The sequence below is a fragment of the Narcine bancroftii genome, chromosome 11 (genome assembly GCF_036971445.1).
Source record: "Narcine bancroftii isolate sNarBan1 chromosome 11, sNarBan1.hap1, whole genome shotgun sequence".
Taxonomy (NCBI): Eukaryota; Metazoa; Chordata; class Chondrichthyes; order Torpediniformes; family Narcinidae; genus Narcine; species Narcine bancroftii.
In genome coordinates, this window is record NC_091479.1 from 15,072,880 (window position 1) to 15,097,334 (window position 24,455).

Sequence of the window (24,455 nt, forward strand, 5' to 3'; positions counted from 1 at the left end):
ACAAAACTGGCAATAACACGCAATTTAAGATTATACACATTGGCATGTTAACAGTGTGCGAATAGAAGACCCTCACTCTCTGAATCAGGTGCTATACAGAAAACCCTCAGACATCAGTGGTAGAAATAAGAGCAAGGTTTGTGAAAGGCTGGTCCCTGCTACAGAGAGACGTCATAACAATCGCTTTTAATTTTTTTTTGTTTGTGATTCTTTTTCTTTTGGACTTTTTGTTGAATTCTTTAAAAATATGATTGTGGTCTAGATTTTTTTAATGATAAAAGTTTTTTGTAATAATTCTTCATTCTTATAGCACAATATACAACTGCACTGTTTAATGGTTTCTAATGTAAATCAGGGGTGCATTGATGATAGAGTGCCACTCCAGACACTTCATCGTCACCATTTTAGGTGACACCCAAAAAATTTGCACCCCTGATGTAAACACCAATAAAAATGTTAAGATAACATGCCCTTCTGGCCCACCCACAAACCCACACCACTCAAAGACACTCCCTAAGACCAATTAACCTGATATACCCCGTTTTCTTGGAGGAAACCCACACATGGAAAATGTACAAGCTCCTTACAGTTCGCGGCGGATTCAAGCTCTGTCGCTATGCCTGTAAATAGCATTGCTCCAACCATGATGTTAATTGTGCCGCAAAATTGTCAATACACATCTTTCTACACGATCTCAAGCGGGTTTTATATTCGTAAAGAGCAACTGATGACATCCTTTGCAGCTTGGAACAAAAATGTACTGAAATCTGTAAAAAGGAAATATTTCAATTTCCATTTGTGCGAGAACTCTCTCTGCAGGTGGTTTGTGAAGAAACATGCTTAATGCCTTGTTAGTAATTTTTTCCATCATTCTGCATTAGAATGTGTCCAAGGACGTAGACTTGGTGCAGGAATCCTATCAGGCAGTTGCCAAGTTAATAAGGGATGAATTGGCATTTTGATTGCAATCTAATAAGATTTTATTTGATTGTAAACAGCAAAATGAAGTCATAATTCATTAAATCATACACCCTAAAATTTGGAATTTGATGGGTTTTTGGTTTCAAGTCAAGTTAACCAAAAACTTATGTTGTTGAGGCTTATTTGCAACTAATGAAAGCAATAAGGGAAAGATTCCACCCAGAATTTTTGTAACTTATGTTGGGGAACTAGTTATTGTTCAGCAAACTTCAAATTCCTGGGTGTCAACCTCTTTGAAGACTCACCCCGAGGCCATCGTGTTAATAAAGCTACACTTCATGAGGAGTTTTGCTACGTCAGGTTTCTACAGGTGCACTGTGGCGAGCATCCCACCGTCTGGGATGGAGGTGCCCATGCACAGGACCGGAAAAGGCTAGAGAGGGCTGTAAACTTGGCAAGCCCCATCACTGGCATCAGCCTTCACACCACTAAGGACATCCTCAAGGGCACTCCCCACCCAGGCCCTTGCACTCTTTACACTGGAAGGAGCCTGAAGACAAACACCCAATAGCATAAAAACAGTTTCTCCCCCTCCACCAACAGATTCCTGAATGGGCAATGAACCACAGACACTTTTTTTTTTGCACTAATCGATCATCTTTAAATAGTGAATTTAAGGAAGTATAATCGATCCCAATTGTTTTGCACCATAATATTGCTGCAAACGCAACAAATTTTGTGACTATGACATTCAATCTGATTATTTTCTAACATTGTCACCTCGCAGTCTGATATACCTCAGGAGAATTTTGGGTGAAATGACCCTCACTCAGATGGAGATTAATACTTTGCTCCCACCAGTCCCTCAGAAATGGTGTAAAGGATCTCAACTTTGAGTATTTATCGCCAATAGGATCTTGGTAGGGTGGGCACATTGGCAGCTTCCCCGACACAGCGGGAGATAGCGATGGAGCTCGTGGAAGATCTGTCCAGCTTCAGTGTCCAAAAGGCAACCAGCTGGACTCTGAATCCACAGGCAAGTTGCACTTAAAACAGGAAAATGACAATATTGTTCAGGTTCATACAAGTGTGGGGCAGGAATATACAAATAAACGGAATTTATTCATTCCGTAGCAATCCAATGACACAGCAGATTGATAACTGGGGCGTGGCAAATCATTTTAGTTCCAATAAAGTTCATTATCTGATTGCACAAGTACACCCAACAAAACAGTTTTAAAATTAGATTTAAATAAATGTTGAATTTCTTTTAAAATTTAGATATAAAACACAGCAACAGGCCATTTCAGCCCATGAGTCTGTGCCACCCAACTTGCATCAAATTAACCCATACATGCAGTATGTTTCAAACAGTAGGAGGAAACTGGAGCCCCCAGGGAAAACCTGGGCAGATACAGGGAGAACATACCAATTCCTTACAGACAGCACAGGATTTGAATCCCCCGTCCCGATTGCTGGTGTTCTAAAGGCTTTGCGCCGATCGTGCTGTTTCTCTGGTCCTCTGTGCAAAACATGCAGAGATACAACCAGACAGCACACACACAGACAAATAATACTCATGAAGAACATACATATTAGGTAAATAAATTGTTTCGTAAATACGAGAGTCTTGGGGGGTCAGTGTGAGCAGTTCCTTTGGTCGTTCAGCATTCTCATTGCCTGTGGGAAGGAACTGTTCCTCAGCCTGGTGGAGCTGGCTCTGATATTTCTGTATCTCTCTCCCGACCGGGAGCAGCTAAAAGACTCTGTGTGGGTGGGGGGGGGAGGGGGGGGGGAAGGATCCTCAAGGATTTTGTATGTCCTCTTCAGACAAAATCCAATGCAATGGTACAAAAATCCATCAAATGGAGCAAAACATCTTTCAGATATATTTCTAAAAGGTAATGGGCACAATGTCTGAATCAGAAGAATTGGATTCAGGGTAGAAGAAGGCCACAGAAAGGAAACGAAAGGGAGAGCAAATTGTGCAGTTTAGTCCAACAGAAAGACGTACAATTCCTACAGCACCTTTCATGGCTCTTTCAAGATGTCCCAAAGTTTGAAACAGAGATATTTTTGAAGTGTAATTATCATTTGAATATAGTCACGACTCAATCTGTGAGTGAATGTTGAAATGATCTATTTTAATGCTTTTGATTGTGAAGTATTCGACTGAAAGATTCCACTCAATCAAGAAAGAGCAAGGAATCAGTCATGTCCTCTTGAGAGGACAGACAGCAACTTGTGTGTGGTCCCCGACTTCCCACATCCTGCAGTCAGAACACTGGACTGCCCAAACTTAATTAACTAGCTTAATTAAAGAAACTTTCCACTCTTACCTTACTGGGAGCAAACTCCTTCACAGCCAGTACTCAACAAAGTTACTAGAGACAATGCCCCCACTCAATCACTGGCCACTTTAACAGCTGCCCCTTTTTTTATCCATTTGCTCAATTGCTCCCTGGACCTAATCAATTAAGTCAATTGCAGCCTCCTGATTCCAACTCAAAAATGAAGCAAGGCAAGTGTTCCTTACCTTTTTAAACCTCCCTCTCAGCTGTGGCGATGTCATGCGCCATCTGCCCTCTCCTTTCCTGACTTTAAAAAAATAAATAGATAGATGGCTACTCCAGATCCTCCTTGCAGCCTCCATGATAGGATTCTATGTCTTTATAAATTTAAATTTTAATATATCTAATTTTCTCCCAGCTTAAATAGGACATTACATCATGTAACCACTGTGTATGAGTAGGAGAAGAATTATCTTTCCATTTTAGCAGTCTTTCTCAATGGCCTTGTAGCATGAATAAAAGCTCTCACGATTGGAGGGAGAACAAACGGTTTTATTAGCTCATAACTAAGGGTAGGGTTCAACATTAGGTTCTGGGTTTAGGCGGGAAACCAGGGTTATATGTGGGCAGATGGGGGTGGGGCCGGCCATCAGCACATAACACCCAACCCGTGAATCCCAGTTCACTGCAGGCCTCCCTCGGACTCTGCTCAAAGTTTCCCTGTGAAGCTGTCGAGGTTTTGGTTTGTCCATACTTCTCTCCATCTACCATGTGAAAAGAAAACAAGGCTTTTACTTAAATGTGCTGTAGCTTCCAGGGGAATCGAAGGGCCCCTGTTGAGAATGGCTGGTTCACACAACTGATCAGCAGAAATTCTGTCTGGAAAAAGAATCTCAGGGCCATATGTGATGACATTTATGTCCTCTGACAATAACTTGGAACTTGGACTTGAGTTCGTCAGTACTGCACCAGATGAGAATTGACATTCAAATCTTTGGAATATACCTTCAAGCCCGAAACCTTAGTTTTGTATCTTTATCTTTGCTACTGTTTGACCTGCTGAGTTTCTCCAGCATTGTGTTTTTACTTCAGTCATGGTGCCTGCAAACTTTGTTTTTTCACTCAATTCTTTGTAATGGGAATCGATCTCTAAAGATAAGCTAGCCACTCATTGAGAAACTTAAGGCATCACATTTACCATTTAAAATTGCCAGTGGCTGCTGGCTGTTGGTGACTGCAGTTGAGGGGTTCACACCAGGCGGCGGACAGCTGGAGACTGGCTCAAGACCAGCGGAAGGGGTGCCAGGTATCGAAACCGGGATGCGAGAGGGTGCCGAGGGCGCTGAAGGATTCCTGATGATCAGGTCATAGGTTTCGATCTGGAGCTTGGGCTGCCAGTGGCTTGGACTGGACTCTACGTGGCTGGGGCAGCATTGGAGGTGAATCCACAGACACTCGGCGACTCTCTTTGCAAGAGACATTTCAGACAATTTCTGCAAATGGCAAATCTGTCTGCCTTATGGCAGATAGAAACAAATTTTGTGTAATATTGCACTCTTTATTACACAACAATAAATTGAATCTTGAATAAAATAAAAGCTAGTTTCTCACTGTGAATAATGCCAAGCGTGTAGCGATAGAGTGCTACTAGAGGGAGTCGGAGATCAGTTGTTGTAGCTTCAGTGGAATTCAAAATGGATGCCACCACATGGACCTGACTGAGTGAATTCTTTAACTAATGAAGTTTAGTTGTTTTAAAAGAACCTAAGTTTCTTTATTACAATAAAAGGAGGAAAGTTGGTTCAAATGAGAATCCTAATACTCAAAAAAAAATTGCTCAAAGAAGGATAAACATTCAGAATAAGCTACTAACCTCTGCAACAGAGGCAAAGTATTTGGATGATTCAAAGTGCAATTGAAAGACAAGATTCAGAGAGTCAATGGAGTTGAAGGATGAGTGTCTAATCATCTCTAAGCGTTAAATAAACTGCTGCTTTAATTTGCGCTGATGGAAGGTCATCAAGCTGCAACATCAACTCGGTTTTCCCCTTCACAGCTGCCTGGTTTGCCGAGCATTTCCAGTTCTTTTATTTCACACCTTCCACTCTGGTGAAGACGAGCTGTAAAGCTTGCGTTCATGACCCTCTCTGCCACTGGTGTCACTAGGGGGGTGCGTACCACACTGGACGGCTCCATCAGAGGGTGTGACACCTGGATGCCTGTCTAGAAAATTTCTGTGCAGTGTTTCAGCAGAAATTTATTTATTTTCAATAAAAAAATATCCCTGTCGTTAGTTGTAACAACAAAAACATTTTTCGTAAGCCCAGTTTCCATGTATCAATATACCTGCAAGATTACAACTCTATGTTAGTTTACTTTTTGAACCTTCTACTGTGCTCCAGTCAGAGCTGTCATTTTTACCCAATGGCAAATTGGCAGCCATTGGCAACCCAAATCACATGGTTTTGCCTGCACGTGCCATCAGCACACGCTGTTATTTTTGTTGCTGCGGTGTTTTTATAGTCACTGCTTTTGTCAAATTTTCTTGGGTTTTAGCTACAATATTGTCGTCATTAGTATTTGTGAACAGATATCAATAACTTTTTTTAAGATTTGAAGTAGTAATTAAAGGAAGAGAAGGACAAAAATCAAGAAAGGTTTCCGCTCCGTTACTAATAATGTTGTAATTCAATGTAGAAAGATTTCACAAAACAATTTTGTTGTTAGTATTCATATAAACCAAGAAATATTACATTTAAGCAATTTACAATTATATTTATCACATATTATTCTATATTTTTACAACTATATATTATATATACACTTAGGCTGTGGGTATGATATTGTAATTTAAAGTGTAATTGTAATTTTGCTCGTTGTTTAACTAACTACTGTTGCCTATACATTCAGTGATATTCGGGAATTACGATTTACAGTAACATTAGTACAATAAACATTACTAAGGATTCTGTATGGTCTGGTACAGGATGAAGTCCATGGGGGTTGGAGGACACCACGAGTTACTGCACTGGGTGACACCAATCCTAGTGACTCCACTGGTCCCTTTGAATGATCCAGAAACTAGAGATGAGAAATGATAAATTAAGTGATGTTGTTAGCCACGAGGCTAGACAGTGGTTCTCAACCTTTTTTCCAGTAATCCCTTACTAATCATGGAGCACTGATGGCATAGGGATTAACCAGCTCTTCATATTGCACAGTCAGTTTGTTTGCATTCGTTATCCGTTTATGGTTCTGTGTACCAATTTGTGGTAATTCTGCTGCATCCGCAGGGAAAAGAAGAATCTCAGGGTTGTATGTGATGTCACGTATGTGCTCTGACAATAAATCTGAAATCTGAAACCCTAAGCAACGCCATCGCTGTTTCACACAACTTTATTCAAACAGCTACTACGAGCAAAGCCCGACCAAGGCTGAATATTTGCTCCCATCTTCACCAAAGATTATTGGGTTGCTTCAGAGAACATTAACTTTTAGAATTTTAAACTTCAGTTTTAACTTATTCTTATTTCTTTAAATTTATTGATTTATTTATTTTCCTTGATTTCCTTAGCTGGTTGCTTGAATTCCAGTTAACAAGGGCTTTGTTGTATACTCGCTGTCTTGGATAACGTATTAAAGGATTCATCCAATTGCAGCCACATCCTCCTCACACTCCTCCCATTAAGATGGAGATTCATGAGCATGAGAGCATGCCCCACCAGATTCAAGGACAGTTTCCTTCCTGCTGTTATCAGACTCCTGAATGAACCTCACGCGAGTAAAATGATGCTGCCCTTGCTCTGTTTCAAATGATCTCACTCTGTAATTCTGAACTTTAGTATTGTATCTTACTTGTTAAACAATATACAAAATGTCTGTTTCTCTATCACCTGCAACAATAAAAAAAATGAATTCGACCGCGGCTATCCGGGATAATACATTCGTGATCATGCCAATTTTGGATGAGTCACATGGAGACTGTAACTATAGATATTAAAGATCTTTATTCAACAAGACCAGTGTCATTCTGGAAGACTCAGAGCACATTCAGGTTTTAGACCTGTGGTTCTCAACCTTTTTCTTTCCACTCACCTACCACTTTAAGTGTTCCCTATGACTGTGATTAGTAAGGGATTGCTTAAGGTGGGATGTGGGTGGAAAGAAAAAGGGTTGAAAACCACTATTTTAATCACAGCTCATTGACTCGTTATGTGCAGGGTTTCATAACTCCAAAGGAAATGGGCCAATGACAATTTTTCTCAAGCCAAATATTTCAGAAACAATTGGGTCTGGAGCAGTGATTCTCAACCTTCCCTCTCCACTCACATCCCACCTTAAACAATCCTGGGTGTCAACATCTCTGAGGTTCTCTCCTGGGGCCTCCATGACAATTCAATCATGAAGGAGGCTCACCATCTTTATGAGGAGATTTGGGATGCCACCAAAGACCCTTACAAATTTCTACAGGTGTGTACTGACAATAACCACACCAGCAGTGCGAGTATAAGACAGCTTTAATAAACTAACATGTACACTAAGAGGTCTTGTCTCTCTGCAGGACAAACCTGTAGCTCTGGACAGCTTTATAGACAAGGTCACCGGAATGACCCCTGGTGACCTAATGGTGTAATTACAAGAGGTCTTGTCTCTCTGCAAGACAAACCTGGAAGGCTAGACTGTAGCTCTGGACTGCTTTATAGACAAGGTCACCGGGATGCCCCCTGGTGACCTAGTGGTGGAATTACATATCTGCACAAGGTGTACCATGGAGAGCTGATTGCATCATTGTCTGGTGTGGGGTGCCAATGTTCAGGGCAGGAAAAGCTCGGCCAGTGCCATCATGGGCATCAATTTCCACTCCATCGAGAACATCGACAAGAGGTGGTGTCTGAAGAAAGCAGCCTCTATCCTCAAGGACCCCCACCACCCAGGCCATGCCCTCTTCATGTGGCTACCATCAGGAACGAGGTACAGGAGCCTGAAGACGAACACCTAGCGACCCAAGCACAGCTTTGTGCCCTCTGCCATTCAGATTTCTGTATGAACAATGAATCACAGACACTAACTCGCTTTCTCTAATTGTTTTTTTTGGCATCTATTTATTTATTTATTTATTTTTAAAAGTAATTTTACAGCTATATTTGCCATAAAACAATAAATTTCATGACACGTCCAGGACAGTAAATTCTGATTCCACTCTGTTCTCTGCCTAGAGGCTGTTTAAGACACAGGTAGGTCAATTTGTAGGGTTTTGGGGAGCAGGTGAATGAGTGGAGCTAGGCCACCGCTGGATTAACCACGATCTCACTGAATGGCGTAGGACGCTCCTGCTCCTGTTTCGTACATTGTAAGAATCATGACAAAGTATTTCCAGAAGGTCGTGGGATGTTGTGAAATAGAATCTGAATCAGAATTTATCGCCATGGACATGTCGCGGAATTCGTTGTTTTGCGGTAGCAAAACAGTGCAGACTTTTATATTAACCACCTCAAAAAATAAATAAAAAATAGTGCAAGAAAAAGAAATACTCAAAGTGAGGCCGTGTCTTTGGTGCATTGATTATTCAGGAATCAGATGGCAATGGGAAAGAAGCTGTCCTTGTCATCAGAAGCTTGTCATCAGGCTCCTGTACCTTTTTCCCAATGGTAGCAGGATGAAGAGGGTGGTGAGGGTCCTTGGAGATGGAGGATGCTTTCTTAAGGCACCATCTCTATTTCAAACTTACCAAAACAGAGGACCTGCAGTGTCAGAAACACAGGAAAGGGAGGGGGGGGGTAGGGCGCCACCGTCACGCTTCCCCCACATTGCGCATGTGTGTGAGAAGAAACATGGCTGCCACTTAATTTGTCCTTCATTTGGGGGGGGTATGGGGCCTATACTCCCAAATGGAGGGCAAATTAATATCCGGCTCAAGATGGCACCGGATGGAGGGCAGAGGGCTCAAAAGACAGACTCTCTGGTCTAAAACCAGACGTCTGGCTGCCCTACTTGTAGATGGCCTCAAAGGAGTGAGGACTGGTGCCCGTGATGTCGCAGGCCGAGTTGACAACCCTTTGGAATTTTTTCCCGTCCTGAGCGTAGGCACTTCCGTACCAGGGAGTAATGCATAGAAGATGGACATTCATTTTTACCAAATGCATCCTGTTATTTCTCCTCTGGAAAAGTGTGAGGGAGGACATGGTTAAGTTTTGGTTTCTGTAAATGCGCGAGTTGCCAGAATTCTGAGTCATTTTTCCAGAGATGTGAGTTTCAATTTCCCTGGAGCAGCCAGGGAATTTAATTAAAGTAATTAAATTAATCTGGATTTTTTTAAAAATGTTATAACATTTAATATTATTAAACAGCCAATCTGTCATAAAGTCTCACCTGGATCATTAATATCCTAAGTTTAAGTTGATTTTTCACAAAATGCCTAGTTCAATGAAAAAAGTTATTGTGTGAACAGGTTATCTCTAACAATCATACATTAATGTTAAGAGCACAATTTATAGAATTTAAATTTTGGACATGCAGCATGCGAACGTCTATCCAAAAGTTTTTGGACGTGAAATGACATCATTTCAGCTTTTAATTTTTTCTGATTTTTCTGAAATCCTTGATTACCTGAAAAACATTTTTTGGAGCCAAACAGACGTCACTTCTGGGTCCAAGCTATTTTGGATAACTGAGCATTTTGAATATCTGATTTTGGATAATCGGAGTTGTACTGTAGTGTCAGAGGCGAAGCGGGGTGTGTGGAAAAGGGTGAGCCAAGTTGCACTGGACGCCGACGCTACACGTCCTGTCTCTTTTGCTCTGGGAAGCCGGCTTGCTGTGTTAAAAGACTTACCGGAATTTCTGTGTGAACAAGCAAGCCGGCTTTCAGAGACGGGTTGTGTCTATGACAATAATGTGGGTTTTTAGTGTAAAAAGGGAAAGGAGACGAACGGCACCTAATTATAAGTGTGCGAGATATATGTCGAGTGGATGGTCCCCACAAAACATTGGTGATTGGGTTAGCCCCTGCTCTGCACAATCAATAAAGAGTGTTCGATTCTCAAATCGAGATAGGAGAGAATGACCTTTTTGACTTGGTCTGCATCAGAAGATGAAACTCCCCTTGTTTAGGTTGGGTTCAGATCAGCTGTAGGGTTTTCTTTAATACTGAGAGAAGTCTTGACACTCAAACCCTTAGGTGGCCAGAAAGTGCTGCTGGTGTCTAAAAGGTGACAATGTCTGTCTTTGCGGAGTGACCTTATCTAAATCAGAATCAGAAATTATTGTCAGGAACGTGTCATGAAATTCGTGGTTTTGCGGCAGCGTCACATATAAACCACCTTACAAAATAAATAAAAATGGTGCGAGAAAAAGTCAAAGTCTGTGGTTCATTCAGGAATCTGATGGCAGCGGGGAAGAAGCTGCTGAGGGCTTGCCTTCAGGCTCCTACACCTTTATTCTGATGGTAGGAGAGTGAAGAGGGCCTAGTTGGTGGAGGTCCTTGAGGATAGAAGTTGCTTTCTTAAGACTCCATCTTTTTCAGATGCCCTCGATGAAGACTGACGTTGCAGGCTGAGTCGATGACGCTCTGGAGTTTTGTATTTCTTATAGAAATTTTGTCATGCTATTTGATTTTTAATGGGCAGTGTTGCTTTTATGGGAGTTTTAATAGACAGCTGTTGGGCTAAGGCCAAGTATCTTGCATACTTCAACTAATGTGCTTGCAATGTCCTCGATGAACTACGATCCTGATGATTTCATAATCACATATGTTGACACCAAAGCCGATGGTTACAACATAGCCATTTACCAACCCCTTGCAAATGTCAATAAACAAAATTATAGGCGTCAGTTCCATCAGGCACCTTTTATGCAATGATCACCGAGAACATTTAACAGCATGAGGTTACTTCGTTGCTGGTCGGCTGAATGCAGGAAGCTAGCACGATCAGGAATCTTACTCTCTCCTCGTTAAAGGGCCTTTGCAGTGCAGGTATAGCCCCCGCTTTACGAAAGCGGAGCGTGCCTATGAAACCTTCCGTAAGCCGAAATGCTGGTAAAGCGAAGACCCATTCACGATTATTAAAGGGCTATTTTCGGAAAAGCGGAAAACTGTTGAAATGACTTTCGGAGAGCGAACACAGATTTCTTCGTAAAGAGTGAGTATTCGTAAGGCAGAGTAGACCTGTGATTGCACTAAATTTGCAGATGAAGTATGTAAGACTCAGTCTCAAACCACAGGGACTGCTGGGCAAGATTCTATTCAAGATTCAAGATATTTTTACTGTTACGTAATAAAAAATGTAATATTACTTGAAATGACATTTTGTCTGCCATAAGGCAGGCATAGATTTGTCTTCGGAAGATATTACAGTCAGAGAAAAATAAACAAAGGAGAATCCTCTGAGAGACACTGAGTGTCCACGGATTCACCTCCAGCGCTCCCGTGGCCTCTACAGCCGCACAGACATCAGTCCAAACTATTGGCAACCTGAGCTCCAGACCCAAACCTCCGACATGATCAGGAAGTTTTCAGTCCCTGAGGCCCCTTGAAAGCCCCTCAGGCCCCCGGCACTTTCCCGCATCCAGGTTCCAATGGCAGTCTCTAGCAGTTCACGTCCTGGCAGGAACCCTTTGGCCCACAGCCTTCGTGGGTTCCTCGCCTCGAGCTGCCAATGCCCTGCCGCCCGTGGGTTTTTCAGTCGCAGAGCTCCATGGTCACCGTCCATGGGTCGTCTCCTTTGCTTCTCCTCAAACAGCACCAGTTCTCTTTCTCCCTGGAGTCCGCAACCCCTCAAGACCAGCACGGGCACCAGACCCCACAGTCATAGGATTTTAAAAATAAAACACCGTTGGTTCCTTTAACAGGCTGTTTGATGCCTGTATAGGGATATTCATAGTATGACTGGACAGTAGAGCCCTGTGGAGGAGTGCAGTGGTGTGTTTGCATTCCATGGTCTCCCCGGGCCCAGATCAACGGTAACCCTGTGGTCATTTACAAGGCTGGAATAACCTGCTTTGGAAAAAGGTTCTGTCTGTGGCCATGAATGCATAAAGTATCACTGGTGAACTGGTGAAGCTGAGCCCACAGCCAGAGCGCCATGATCTTAATGAATGGCGGAGCAGGCTCGATGGGCCGGATGGCCGAATGGGCCGTAGGGTCGACGAGCCGGACAGCCAGCTCTATTTCGTATGCTCTCTTCTTCTTATAACTTCGGTGACAGAACAGTTGACTCAATTCTCCGAACATTTGTGTGGTGAAGGCTTCGAGCATGTATCTGAAACAAAATTTCACATTTAGCTGATCTTTTAATGCAGATGCAATATTACTTCTTTACTTATATCCAAATGCACAAATCTGTTTCCTTAAATGTGCTTCTCTGTCTTTTGGATGCAATCAATTTTCAAGAGTTTGCTGACAAAACTAAATTCAGATTAAATTTTAATTCAACCTGTACAATCAAATGCCAAATCTTGTTAATTGTATTTCCTGTCATGAACTTTAATGAATTGCATTTAAAATAATGAAGTAATAATAAGCATATAGGAATAAAGCATTATAATTTAATTCAAATCTCTTTCAATTGTATTTGAAATGCACTCAACAGGAAACCAGTGATTGCAAATCAATTACTGAAAGTCAATGAAGATTTGCATTTTGTTCAATGCTTGGTCTCCCCCCTCCCTCTTAACTTTTGATGCCCCGATGAATCAAGAAGATACATCTGCCCAATGGCAACAGAACCATCTGCAGATTTTGCGTACGTTTCTGTCACCCGGAAGAAGTGTCAAACCACAAAATCTTTGCTCTCTCTTGCATTCAAGTTTGCAACTTGCAGCTTCATACAACGGCTGGTACGGGGACACCCAATACCCCTGAGCGTAAAGCCATCCAAAAGTTAGTGGACACAGCCCAGGACATCACAGGCAAAAACCCTACCCACAAAGGGAACATTGCTGTTGGAAAGCAGCAGCAATCAAAGACCCAAACCACCCACTGCTACCATCAGGAAAGAGGGATCAGTGACACAAGTCTTGCACCAGCAGGTTCAGGAACCTCCACCATCAGACTCCTCAATGACAAATTCAATCAGAGCCTCTTTTCTTGTTCTCTTTGTAATGCACAATTTGTTTACATTCATTATCTGTTTACAGTTCTTTGTTTCCCTACATGTTAACATGGTACAGTTTTTTAAATCAGTTAGTGGTAATTCTGCCGTGGCCACAGGAAAAAGGAATCTCAGGGTTGTATGTGATGTCATGCATGTACTCTGACCATAAATCTGAAATCTAAGCAGTCAGCTATAAAGGAGATCCAAATCTCTGTCCATTCTTGACACCAAATGCCAAATACAATATTGATTGATGTTTTGAGTTGTACTGAGTTCTGTTAGGCCCAGTGTGGATTCGACACACTAAACCTCAGCTCTATGCTGTAAGACGTATGATTTAGGCTGCAGCTAAGTGTTGGGTTCTAACTTCAAGGAAATAAACAATGCAGAGCAAAGGATTTCTGATAGGGGAACAAAGGCCATCCTCCACTTCACATCAATAACTCTGTAGTGGAGAGCCCCAAGTTCGCTTAACTCGTGATGTATCGTGGACGTATAACACCTCCTCACCTCTCAGCAAGTTGCAACAGCGACTGCAATTCCTGAGAAGACAAAGTGTGCAAGGCTACCCGGATGCCATCGTGTCAACCGGAGCTCTATCGAGATCGCCCTGGCCGGCTGCATCACAGTGGGGTACGGTTGCTGCAGAGAAATGGATCGGAGGTCAATCCACAGGACCATCAGAGTGGCAGAGAGGATCACTGGAGTCTCGCTCCTTCCCCAACTATGTGATCATTGTCTGAAGAGGGCTTGCAAAATTATTGAGGACCCCTTCCAGCCCCGCACACCGCACCTTTCAGCTGCTCCTGCTGGGGAAGTGAAACAGGAGTATCAGAGGTTGAGAAGCGCAGGCAGTGAGAACGCTGACTAACCATCTGAGACCCTCATATTTCCAAACTAAAATTTATTTTTTAATTTATTTGTATGCATGAATACTTGTCCTGCGAATGTCCTGTTTGCCTGCATGTGTGCTATGTCTGGTTGTGTGTCTGTGTGTTTTGCACCGAGGACCAGATGGGGTTGTTCTTGTGCAATCACATGACAATAAGCTTAACTTTATTTGAAGACCAACTTCCTCACTTTCCATTCAGCCCCTCCGCTGGTTTCTCTCTTTCCCTATCTTTCTGCCTCCCTTCCACTAGCTCCCCATCCCTTCCCTCCCTTCCCCTAGAAGAGAGCTACCCTTCTTTGCCCTCTGCCCTTTTTCCCATTGCTTCGCAGCTTCATCCTCTTGCGGTTAACCAGCGGTCTCCCCCCTGCATCCCTGATGAAGGACTTAGGCCCAGAACGATGACTGCCCTTTATTTCCCGTGGATGCTGCATGACCTGCTGAGATTCTTGGGTACCGCACTGAAAGCTAACATGCAGGTTCAGCATGCTGACAGCATGTTGGCCTCTCTCACGAGTGGCTTATGGTACAAGGGTGGAGTTGTCTTGCTCCAATTGTATCAGGCCCTGGAGGGACCACATCTGGTCTGATCTCTCTATCTAAGGAAGGAATGTTTGTGATAAAGAGAGTGCAATGAAGGTTCACCAGATTAATTCCTGGAATGGAGCATTAGCATTAGGAGGAGAGATTACACAGATGAGGCCTCTAGAGTTTAAAAGAATGAGATGTGATCTCATTGAAACTTATTAAGTTTACAAGGGCCTTGACAGGGTAAATGAGGTGATGACATTTCTCACCACTGAGGTGTCCAAGGTCACAGTCTCAAAAGGGGTTGGCCATTCAAGGCAGGTTAGAAACAATTTCTCTGCCCACATGTTTTGTGAAACTTTGGAATGATCTACGTACGAGTGCTATGGCAGGGGAGTATACTCAAGGCAGAGATCTGTAGAGTTAAACAAGAAATTCTGCAGGCACGGCGATTTTAGTTCAGAACACAAAAGTGCTGGAGAAACTCAGCACTTTATACCTTCGTCAAGGTAGAAGCAAAAACCGGGCAAGACGCCTGAATAAACCAGTGGGGGAAGGGGCAGGGGGAGACCTGTAAACCTCTGCCATGGAGATCATTCTGGCTGGTTGCATCACCACCTGGTATGGAGGCACCAACTCTCAGGACAAGAAAAAACTCGGCCTGCGACATCACAGGCACCAGACTTCACTCCATCGAGGATATCTCCATGAGGTGGTGTCTTAAAAATGCAGCCTCTAGCTTCAAGGACCCCACCAGCCAGGCCATAGCCTCTGCTACCATCGGGAGAAAGGTACAGGAGCCTGAAGATGAGCACTCAGCGGCACGGCTTCTACTACCCCTCTACCATCAGATTCCTGAATTAAAAATGAACCATCTTTTCCTTTTTCTTGCCTTATTTTTATTTATTTTGTAAGGTTTATAAAATTTTTGGACTAAGACGCTGCTGTAAACCAACGAATTTCGTGTCATGTTCGTGACAATAAATTCTGATTCTAATTATTGAGGAGCACGGGCCATAGGTGGGAGGGCAGTGTGGTGACCTGCGGTACAGCAAGCAGACAGAAAAGACTGCGCTACAGGCTTTAATCCACTTAAAATCTGCTCAAGTCCATATACAGGTTGGTGATTGACAGCCGGCCAGGTGGAGTCAGCCTCCCGGGTGGTCTTCCTGCAGCTACAGAGGTCGCCCCCCTCCCACCCACTGCATTCGGCTAGTGGGCACGCGGCCCAGGGCTGTAGTTGTATCACCACAGGCAGGAGAGAGAAAAAAAAGCTGGGAAGTGAGGGGGCAGCTCACTGAATGGAGAGAGGGAAGGGAAGGGGGTGGAGGGCTGGAGGAAGGGAGTCAAAGGGATAGGGAAAGAAAAAGGGGGGAGGAGAGAGAGAGAGAGAGAGAGAGAGAGAGAGAGAGAGAGAGAAAGAGAGAGAATGGGGGGGGGAGAGAGAGAGAGAGAGAGAGAGAAGGGGCCTAATGGAAACTGGAGGTTGATGTTAATGCCATTTGGTTGGAGAGCACCCAGACAGAATATTGGGTGTGGTTCTACTATAATTACTTTAGCTTGAGATGGCTTCCAATGTTTGCGTCATGGTTGGGTGAGTATTGACATTAACCATACATAACATGTGTTTGGATTATGCTTCCAATGTGCCAGAGACTGGGTACATGTGCAACCAAAATTAGAATAGACCTGGGGTTCATTTTCATGTTTGACATTTACAGTTTATTAGCTTGGTCCAGTTCTTTCTGAGCTTTCGTGTCCTTTTCTAAGTTCTCTGGTGGATGCCTTCTGGATACTAATGAGAGGACAGTATATGGAAGTGGGAGAGGGAAGTGAGAAAGGGAGGGAGATTGGGATAGGAGAGGGGGAGATAAAGGGTGCGAGGATGAAATGTGAGGGGGTAAGGAGCAGGATGTTGAGAGAGGGACAGTCAGTGTGAAAGAGGAAGTGAGGGAAAGTGAGAGGGAGGCAGAGAGTGGAGGGGAGGGGGAGGGAGAGTGATTGGGAGGAGGAGTAAGTGGGAAAAGGGAGAGAGGGTGAGTGCGAGAAAGGAAAAGAGGGAGTGGGAGAGAGAGGGTAGAGAGTGAGAGTGAGATAGGGAGTGGGGGAGAGGGAAAGTGAGTGAGAGAGAGAGTGTGGGAGAGAAATGGGGAGAGGGAGAGAGAGTGGGAGGGGCTGAGTGAGAGAAAGGAGGAGGGGGAAAATGAGCGAGAGAGAGAGGGGATAAGGGGAGTGGGAGAGGGAAATAGCAGAGAGGGGAGTAAGTAGGAGAGGGGGAGTGGGGAGAGGAGCAGAGGGGCAGTGAATGGGAGAGAGGGGGGAGAGAGAGTGAGTCGGGGAGGGAATGAGTGGGGGAAGGGAGAGAGAGGGAGGAGGGGAGTGATAGAGGCAGAGAGAAAGAGTGTTGGAGGGGGGAAGAGGGAGAGAGTGTAAGAGAGAAAGGAAGAGGAAGAATGAGAGAGAAGGAATGATAAAGAGGGGAGGGAGTGGGAAAAGGCAGGGGGAGTTGGAGAGGGTAGTGAGAAGGGGAAAGGAAGAGATGTGGGATAAGGAAAAAGGTGTGGGAGAGAGAAAGAAAGGGAGAGGGAAATGATTTAAATAAAGGTTAAGATAAAGGGAAGCCAAAGATAAATGTCAGGGACGGTGAAATTTGCTTTATTTAAGATTACTCTAGGTGTTTTTCCTTATTTACATATGAGAACAAGCAGTTTGATGTTTTATCCACAAAGTAAACCCTGACATTTTCTAAGTTGACTTTGACAGGATTCACTTAGTTTTTTTTACACTTCCCTGAGTCTACAATTACGTATGAACATGTGTGTTTGGACTGAGTAAACATCTTGAAATACACCCACTTGCAGTCAATTCTCATCTACTGCATGACAATACCTTTCCCATTAATCCACGTTTACACTTCGCCACCATAGACCTCAGCAGACGTGCGCTGTTGTAGAAAGTGTTCTACGCAGCCGGGAGCTGATTTCCACATTAAGGAGCCAAACTTCCAAACTCGCACCACCAGGTTCAGGGACATCTGCTCCCACTCCACCATCACACTCCTCAACCACAAACTCAATCAGGGACTCATTTAACGGGCTCTTTGTACTGACAATAACCACACCAGCAGTGCGAGTATAAGACAGCTTTAATAAACTAATATGTACACTAAGAGGTCTTGTCTCTCTGCAGGACAAACCTGGAAGGCTAGACTGTAGCTCTGGACAGCTTTATAGACAAGGTCACTGGGATGACCCCTGGTGACCTTGTGGCGGAATTACATATCACCACACTCTTTGCATGTATTAATTTTCTGTATCACACAGTCAGTTTGCTTGCATTTCTTTCTTTCTTTGCATTTCTCTCTTTTGTATAGCACTGTACAGGCTCTGCGGCCCTCCATGTTGTGCCAAACTCTCCCTACCCTATAGCCCTCTACTTTCCATTTGTCCATCTGCCTATCTAACAGTCTTTTAAAGGCCCCTATTGTTTCAGTCTCTACCACCACTCCTGGCCTCAACAACCCTCTGAATCAGTACAGGCAGTCCCTGGGTTACAAACGTGCAACTCATACTTATGAATGGACTACACGCAGCTTCAGCGGTTCATGAGCCCGAGGAAGGAGAACGCCGCCCGCCATTTTAAGTCCGATCATGGTTATTTACCCTTGTAACCATGTCTCCCGAGCATAAGTCCAATGCAAGAAAAGCCCTGTGCAAACCTCCCTTGATGCCTACTTCAAGAAATTTGACTAACAGATGCTAAATAAGAACCGTATGTGCGTGTTCCGACTTACCTACAAATTCGACTTAAAGACAGACTTAGGAACGGATCTCATTCATAACCTGCCTGCACAATTTTTTTTGCACTACAGATGTGTAGAAATTCTGCCTGGGCCACAGGAAAAAGAATCTCAGGGTTGTATGTGATGCCATGTACAGTACTCAGACAATATAGAGGAACTTTGAACTTAAAATACATGTATAAGATTAAGGGAGACATCAGGGGTTAGGTTTTGACCCAGAGGCAAGGGAATGGCAAAGGATCAACACTGAAGTCCATCGAGTCGATGGTCTTTCTTATTTCATATCAGGCTTTGAAAAGTATACTATCCTGGACACACAACCTTTCACTGGTCAGGAAGGTGCAACAGCGACCGCATTTATGAAAAAACTGAGGCAGGCAAGGTTACCAAGAGTGTCCTGGCCGGCTGCATCACAGTACGGTGCAGTTGCTGTAGAGAAAAGGGTCGGAGGTCAATCCACAGGACCATAAAAGACTCAGAGAGGATCATTGGACTTTCCTCCCGCACCCCCTCACCTCACATCGATGTGATCTACTGGGTTGCTGTCCGAAGTCATTAATGGCTTCTTCAACCCTGCTCGCAGCATCTTTCAGCCACTCCCATCAGGAAAGAGATACAGGAGTATCAGAGCTAGAAGCTGTCTTGCAAGGAGATTTGGTATGTCACCGAAGACTCTCGTAAACGTCTACAGGAGTACCAAGGAGAGCATTCTGGCTAGTTGCATCACTGCCTGGTACGGAGGCGCCAACTCTCAGGACAAGAATAAACTCCCGAGGGTTGTTAACTCAGCCCTGTGACATCGTAGGCACAAGACTTCACCCCGTCAAGGACATCTACATGAGGCAGTGTCTTCAAAAAGCAGCCTCTATCCTCAAAGACCCCCACCGCCCAGGCCATCACTCTGCTACCATCGGGGAAAAGGTAGAGGAGCCTGAAGACGAGCACCCAGCGGCACAAGGACGGCTTATCCCCCGCCGCCAGCAGATTCCTGAATGATCGATGAACCAAAGACACGGGCTCACTTTTCGATAGCAATATAGTAAGATGGATCATTATATGAATGTTTCCACTCTGACGCTGTCATAAAACACCGAGTTTCGCAACAATAAATCCTGAGCCACCAGGCTGAGGAACAGCTTCTTCCCGTGGGAAGTGAGTCTGCTGAACAACTGACGAACTAATCAGGCAAAACCTCTGAGACTCTACTTTTTAATTTAACAATATTTTTCTATAAGTATACACGTGCTGCGCTTGTACCGTTTCTCATTTTTGCATTTTTTTACACTGACCACCGGAGAATGCTGTTTCGTTGGATTGGACTTGCAGAAACAGTTGATAATAAACTTGAACGGGAACTTAATTGCAGAAACTGTTACTAATGCCACGGGATTAGAACTTGCTGGATAATGACAGAATAAATCAAGAGTCATGACGCATTTTCTTAGGAGATGCTATGAAAGCACACAATACACAATGCGCTCGCTGTTAAATCAGGCCAATAATTCTGTCAAGAGTTCCTGTTAATACCCATCCCTCCCAAACCACTTGTGCAGACTTTTCGAGAATCCTCATTGAACAATAATCCTTTGGGTTAACAAAAAGAATAAACTTACATCCATCGGAGAGTTTTGCAGCTGGTTTTGAAACTACCATGATAAGGAGAGAAAAGTAAATTTAGTTCAGTTTTTGTCAAAAAGGAAATTAGGGATAAATATACAGGCTGACGTTCCAGCATCGAACTGGCTCAGGTGTTGATTTTAGGTGAGACATGAAAAGATTATATAGAGTAAAACCCCTGGTATTCTGAATTCAAGCAAAAAGAAAAGTAAATAAATATTTAAAAAATAAATGAATAAGAATAAAATATGTAAAACTAGGTACTTTAAAATTGTAAAATACAATAGAATACTAAGAAAGACTGAGTAGACTGGGTCTTTATTCATTGAGGTATATAAAATTATGAGGGGGATAAATGTGAATAGGCTCTTCTCCTTGAGGGTAGGTGAGTTTGGACTGAGGGGACATATTAAGGGATAGGGGGCAAAAGTTTAGAAGTAACATGAGGGGAAACTTCTTCACTCAGAGAGTGGTGGAATGACCTTCAGGAAGAGGTGGCTGCAGCAGGGTCAATTTTGTCATTTACGAGAGGGTTGGATGAGTGCATGGATGGGAGGGGGTTGGAGGGTTATGGACAGGGAGCGGGGAGGTGGGAGTCGTGGAGTTCTCTTAAATCGGTGCGGACTAGAGGGGCCGAGATGGCCTGTAATTGTTATATGGTTATAAAAGTTAACGTTCTCTGTAGTAACACATAAACCTTTGGTGAAGATGGGAGCAAATATTCAGCCAGCGGAGGGCCTTGCTCGTAGCAGCTGTTGGAATGAAGTTGTGTGAAACTACAATGGTGTTGCCCAAGGATGAAGAGCTGGTTGATGCCGCTCGCCGTCAGGGCGACTCTCCTTATCCCTGGTTAGTAAGAGTCAATCGGATGGAGGCTTTATCTGAAAACTTGCGGGAGGGGTAGGGTGGTTAACTACTTATAATGTTAATGTTCATCTTTGGGGCGGTTCTGTGGAGGGGGAGGAACCTGCAGATGCAGTGAAGGTTAAAGGCTTTCAAAGAATGTGACTGAAAATAAAGTAAAATGCTTTAAGCTTTATAAATTCATGCAAGTGAAGTTTGTTCAGTGTAAGTACAGTATAGCATTTTTGTCTTTTGAACTGTTTTTTCTTTATGTATTAGTTCGGCGTTGTAATAGTAAGTCTCAAGCAACCGGAAAATACACATCCGGAATCTACAAATCCCCACAAGTGTCCGATACAAGGGTTTTCTTCTTCTTTGGCTTGGCTTCGCGGACGAAGATTTATGGAGGGGGTAAAAAGTCCACGTCAGCTGCAGGCTCGTTTGTGGCTGACAAGTCCGATGCGGGACAGGCAGACACGATTGCAGCGGTTGCAGGGGAAAATTGGTTGGTTGGGGTTGGGTGTTGGGTTTTTCCTCCTTTGCCTTTTGTCAGTGAGGTAGGCTCTGCGGTCTTCTTCAAAGGAGGTTGCTGCCCGCCAAACTGTGAGGCGCCAAGATGCACGGTTTGAGGCGATATCAGCCCACTGGCGGTGGTCAATGTGGCAGGCACCAAGAGATTTCTTTAGGCAGTCCTTGTACCTTTTCTTTGGTGCACCTCTGTCACGGTGGCCAGTGGAGAGCTCGCCATATAACACGATCTTGGGAAGGCGATGGTCCTCCATTCTGGAGACGTGACCCATCCAGCGCAGCTGTATTTTACTGTATTTACATCTCACCATTGCCAAGAAAGATGAATGATCTAGTCATTATCCTGGACCTGTTTTGTCTGCTTCCTTTGTATGAATAAATTGATGTGTTTTCTGCATTGCAAATAGTCAATAAACTTCAAAGTTCACATTTATTGCCAGATGCATTTATAATGACATCACATACAACCCTGATGTTCTTTTCCCTGCGGGCCAGACAGAATTTCTACTTTATCGGTAATGCAGTAACTCGAAAAGAGAGAAATGTAAACAAACTGACCGTGCCAGCTTTGAAAATGTACGGGGTGGGGTGGTGGGGGAGGGGTTGTTGTAGTTTAATTGGGGTATTTGCGTCGCACAGGTTTGTGGGCCAGAAGTGTCTGTTACTGGGCTATATGTCTAAATTAAACATTTAAAACATGTTAAAATCACTTTATGTACAAAATACACTTTAAAGGTGATTTAAAAACACTAAGAAAATACTTTTTAAAAGAACTTCAATGGCTGTGATTCAATCTGAGACCTCTTGAAAGGGTGAGGGGTTTTCTAGCTCTCCACTGGCCACCGTGAAAGAGGTGCACCAAAGAAGAGGTACAAGGACTGCCTAAAGAAATGTCTTGGTGCCTGCCCCATTGACCACCGCCAGTGGGCTGATCTCGCCTCCAACCGTGCATCTTGGTGCCTCACAGTTCGGCGGGCAGCAACCTCCTTTGAAGAAGACCGCAGAGCCCACCTCACTGACAAAAGACAAAGGAGGAAAACCCCAACCCACCAATTTTCCCCTGCAACCGCTGCAACCGTGGCTGCCTGTCCCGTATCAGACATGTCAGCCACCAACGAGCCTGCAGCTGACGTGGACATTTACCCCTCCGTAAATCTTCGTCTGCGTAGCCAAGCCAAAGAAGACATTAGTGTGGTAAACCACTGTTATTACGATATGATTGGCCGCTGCCGGCTGGACACACCTCCCGAGACCGATTCTACCCATAGCCCTTTGCCTGCTCCCCATTCCACTCTACCTTGATCAGTCAATGAGGTGACAGCTGTTCCAGTCCATGGTGAATAAAGGCCTATCAGTTTCACAATCTTCTGTCTTTTGTGATTCCTCTTGAGGCCACCATTCCTGAAATGAACATTTTGCTTTCTTCGACGTGACCAACGGGGAGCTGACGTCAGTCACAGGCTGCCTGAAATTTACGAATACTTGTGAATTCACAGCACTTGTTGTGGAAATCCAATCGGAGATATACTTTTGCATTTAAATATGTTGTTACTAGCTTGCCCTAAAGGAGTTTGCACGTTTAAAGAGATCTATGTCTTCTAGAATTATGTGCAGGATTATACAATATCCGTGGCCTCAGCCAGAACTCGTAACATCACACATGATCACAGATACAGGAGTTGGCCATTTGGCCCTTTGAGTCTGCTCCGCAAATCCACCCTGAGTTAAACTGTTTTCACTTCTAGTTCCAATTTTCTGCCTTTTCCCCATATCCCTTGATACCCTGACTAGTTAGATACCTGTCAATGTCCCCTTTAAACTCTCCCAATGATCGGGCCTCCACGGCTGCATGTGGCAACGAATTCCACAAATCCATGACCCTCTGGCTATAGAAATTTCTCCTCATCTTTGTTTTAAATGGGTACCTTCTAATTCTTTTGTCCTGGATTCACCCACCAAGGGAAACATCTTATTCTCATCTACTCTGTCCAATCCTTTCAGTATTCAATATGTTTCTATAAGATCTCCTCTCATTCTTCTGTATTCCAACAAATATAGTCCAATATCCTCTAAACGTACACACCATCAAAAGTGTTAAAAGCTTCAATTGTCTGATAGTCCTTTATAAACAGTCGTAACCTTTAAACGTCAATTTTTGTTTAGTAAGTAGTTTAAATTTATGCTAGCACCTGAGACTAAGACATTTTACTTTGTGTATATTAGGTTGTCCTATTGCTTAAAATGTGTAGCAATTTTCTACGTCGAGAAGCAAAGTTTCCAGCAGAGAAGGTGCAGAGGAAATATTGCCAGGACTAGAAATTCTTGCTTTGGCTTCCTGGATAGAGTCATAGAACATAGAACATTACAGTAGAGTACAGGCCCTTTGGCCCTTGATGTTCTGCCTACTTATATATTCCTACCAAGAAAAAAATCGTATCCCTTCCAACCTCGTAACCCTCTATTTTCCTTTCATCCAGGTGCCTGTCTCTCTTAAATGCCCCTAATGTTTCAGCCTACACCACCATCCCTGCAAGGCATTCCATACACCCTCAACTCTCTGCGAAACAAAATTACCCCTGATGTCTCCTCTAAACATTCCTCCCTTCATTTTGTACAGATGTCTCCTAGTATTTGCTATTCCAGCCCCGGTAAAAGACGTTGGCTGTCCACCTTATCTATGTCTCTCAGCATCATGTAAAGTTCTATTAAGTCTCCTCTCATCCTTCTTCGCTCCAACCTTGCCTCATAAGACATATTTTCCAATCCAGGCAACATCATGTTAAATCTCCTCTGCATTCTCTCCATAGCTTCCACATCCTTCCGATAGTGAGGTGACCAAAACTGAATACAATACTCTAAGTGTGGTCTCACCAGAGATTTTAGAGTAGCGTCATTAATGAAGTCCAACATCCCACTGACCTTCATAACTATCCTATCAACCTGCA

General features: G+C 43.7%; 1 long non-coding RNA gene across 1 annotated transcript in view; it reads left to right on the forward strand.

Annotated features, from left to right (window-relative positions):
- The first annotated feature begins 11,055 nt into the window (after positions 1-11,055).
- Positions 11,056-24,455, forward strand: part of LOC138745543 (uncharacterized) — a 41,768-nt gene continuing 28,368 nt past the window's right edge. Inside the window, exon 1 of the long non-coding RNA XR_011346329.1 lies at positions 11,056-11,350. This is a non-coding gene — a long non-coding RNA (uncharacterized lncRNA). The remainder of the gene's footprint in view (positions 11,351-24,455) is intronic.